Below are 3687 nucleotides of genomic sequence, written 5' to 3' on the forward strand. Positions count from 1 at the left end.
CTCTGTTTCTTTCTCCTCCATCATCTACTTGCCCCTTTTTTTTCTCCACTTCTCTGTTATTGATCTAAAGACTAAGATCAAATCAAATCCTCAAACATCCTTTTAAGCCTATTGAACCTAAATTATATTCCCCTATACTTCCCGCTATCAAACTAATTGACCCAACCTTCTTTCACATTTAATTATAATCCTATTTTCCCTCTAGTGCTAGAGGATGCAAGATTCAGATCCTGTCCCGCATAAATATGTCTATGTAATTGAGACCCTGACTAACAACAAAAGATATAAAGGGGAAAATACGTCTGTAGTAAATTTGATATGATGCCAAGTAGTATGATATCTCCACAATTTAAGTTCTTAGAACATCGAGTAGTAAATTTGTCTACTTTCTAAAACAACAGCTCCCCCTTAAACTTGTTCATTCTTTTAACTGCATCCAATTTTTTTGCAATGTCCCTTTGGGAACTTCCATTTTTTAATGATATCCTACTTTTGACATTTTGTAAGCAAAGGATTGCGCCATTGCACAATATGCTATCACATTTACTTACATTAAGCCAGACATAACACATAAAAAACAATGACACAGAACAACTATTCATAAGTGCACCGCACATTTGTAACCTGACTTTACATGGAGCGGAATCAAATGAAACACATCCAAATTTAAATGACAAAACAAACGAGAGATCATACACCAGTTTCTCATTTGCCGCTAGTTCAAAGAATTTGAGCCTAGAAATCTTCTTGATGAGTATTAATTATTATATGATGGTAAATTATTTGTACTGAATGTATGTCAGTGATCATGTCAAGCACAAGGACAACAAAACAATGCCTTTATATGTTCCTAAATTAAATCTTTTATACAAGAAAAACGTCAACAATTATTCAATTTCAATGCAACTGACATGACCCAGGAAATTCATATACTGGCTTGAGAGAGCAGTCATGCATATATTCAACATTGTGAGATAGATCTTTTTGTAAATCAGAAAGTTCTGGTATATTTGAGAAATGTGGGAAATTAAGGAAATAAAAAATGTTTACCTGTCTAACGGAGTTCATTCCAACCGGCACAAACGAAAAGTCCCTATTTGACAGACTATATTGCATAGCTAACTTAGAAATATTCTTCCTCTTTTCTTTACAGTAGGCTGCAGCAGCTTGACATGCAGACTGTCGGAAGTATACAAGAGATGAGGCAGTTAAAAATACTTTAAATTACATCCTTCAAGCTACAACTAGTTTTAAGAAACCATGTAATCTATCTACTTATGAGTAAACAGTAAAAAAATTTAAAGAACATTTGAGATGTTTGATGGTGAAGTTGAAAGGGCACAATAGCTAAGAAAATTGACAGAGGTGGCTCCTTTATGTATGTGGGTGGACATCAAATCTTAACAAGTTGACCAATTTGGTTTATTTCACATATAGATCTTTGTTTACCTTTCATATTAGTAGGGAAACATGTTGTCCGTTCTTACCTTAATCTGGTTATATAAAAGGAGTCCAACTAAATTCATTGTGCTCACAAAGAATTTATGTTGAACAACATCCTCTCAGATGTTAACAACGTAATAAACATTATTAATCCCATTACAAAAATGTAAAGCTAATTGCAGCCTTGCAGGTGTCCGAGAAATAACTTAGGTTGGAGAAATTTTCTAGATATCTATATATTTTGTTTAATTTTATATTCATAATCAGAATAGATATTCTCATTCTACTATTTTTTTCACTGTCGCAAGGCATGAAATATGCATAACTGGAAGGATCCGTAAAATATTTTGTAATAAACATTCTTGCATGGTGATTTATTTTATTGGCCTGAAACCCAAGCACACTTATACAAATACAGATGTGATGTTGGGTAAATGGAATGAAATTTATCTTCTGATGCAAGAGAAGCATAAAAATCTAAAATGTTGATTATTTCATAGAGAAAAAAGCACACCTTGAGTTCAGGTGAAGCTGGGTGCCAGTGTGGAGGACCACTCTCAGTAAGAAGACCCATTGCAAATGGAGAAGCACTAATGTAAGAAGACCCATTACTACCTTTGCTCTTTAAGGTAGTAAATCCTCCAATGTTGAATCATTAATACTGTGGTGGCAATATGACAAAATTATTACGAAGCGACATATGTAAGCCCTGCACTTATTGTTCCAGCCTCTCTTGTTACCACCTTTTGTCTTTTATTAATCTAATCTATCTATATTATATACTCAATAATTTTATGCCAAACAAAGTCTACACCAAGCAAGTGATTCTGGTTGACAAATTATGAACTTTCTGAATAAAGTAGAAGCAGAAGAAAAAAAAAAAAAAAAACCTTCATGATGTAACTTGCTTAATGTGAGGATGACTATTGCATATAGAATACAATGAAAATATGTACCTGTGTCCCTTACGAGCAGAGATCAAAATGTTAATTTCCCTTTTTGCTATGAATTTCTTACCTAGTTTAAGCTCATAAATCTATTTGGACTAAACAAGATGATGTCCAATGTACTAGACCATTGCTCCAAGGCCTGGCTTTCATTAAATTTTACTTTCAAATTCGAGAGCTCCAATCTTGCCAGTATTCTTCAGACTCTCGTTTGAACCATTTTGGCGTTCTTTGTTGACAATAATGTTAGGTAAGTTTACAAGGCTCAGCCTCTTCCAGCATCTGAACTACCATTCTCATGGAGGGCCTTAGACTTGGAAGTTTTGATGTGCAGTGGATTGCTATTCTCATCACCTTGATTGCATCTTCCTTGAGGGCTTCAGAGATGGTTGAGTCTACTAAGTCAAGCACACTCTCTTTATTACTGATTTTGCTGCATACCCAGCAGACAATGTCCTTGTTTTCTCCGAACTCAAGGTCAATCGGCCTCTTTCCCATGACCAGCTCCAGTAGGACTACCCCAAAGCTATAGACATCACTCTTCTCATTTACCTTGTATGTGTATGCATATTCTTCACCACCAAAATAAAAAGAAAAACAATCAATTTATATGAACAGCAATTGGTTAATGCTAGAGCTAATTTGTTTATTGAAATCTCAAATCCTATTTATCATCCTAACTCTGATCCAAAAGTTTTCAAGCCACTAGGATTTCAAGATACAAGAATTAATAGCTAGACTTTGGTATTGGTCACCAAGAGAAAGAGGCAAAGAAATATCTTCACACTGCCCAAGAAATATTGTCCTTTTTTTTTTTTTTTAATATATATATATATATAATTACATTTCCTCAAAAATTAGCCTGTTTCTTGACCAATGAGCATTTGTATGTTCTCTTACTCAGCCTCTTTTGATCATTGTGAAAATGCAACAGAGGGAAACTTACCAGGAGCCATGTATCCAAGTGTCCCAGCAATGGCATGGGTCCAGTCCCCTCCATTAGCTTGCACGATCTTAGCTAACCCAAAATCAGCAATCCTTGGCTTCCAATCCCCATCCAGCAAAATATTGCTGGATTTCACATCACGGTGTATCACTGGTCTATCACACCCATGGTGCAAATACTCCAATCCCCTAGCAGCCCCCAGTGCAATCTCACTACCTCATCCTCCACACACACATCCCATCTCCATGGCGTATACACCTATACCAGAAACTACATGTACCAGAGCTCGTGATACTACAGTATAGCTTCACCACATTGACGTGCCTCACAGAGCTCATATACCAGGCCACG

At 35.7% G+C, this 3687-nt stretch overlaps 1 pseudogene; it reads right to left on the minus strand.

Moving 5' to 3' along the window:
• Positions 1–1061: 1061 nt before the first annotated feature.
• LOC112025571 (receptor-like protein kinase 7) overlaps positions 1062–3687 on the minus strand; it is a 5019-nt pseudogene continuing 2393 nt past the window's right edge.

The sequence above is a fragment of the Quercus suber genome, unplaced genomic scaffold (assembly GCF_002906115.3).
Source record: "Quercus suber isolate HL8 unplaced genomic scaffold, Cork oak 2.0 scaffold_259, whole genome shotgun sequence".
Lineage (NCBI taxonomy): Eukaryota > Viridiplantae > Streptophyta > Magnoliopsida > Fagales > Fagaceae > Quercus > Quercus suber.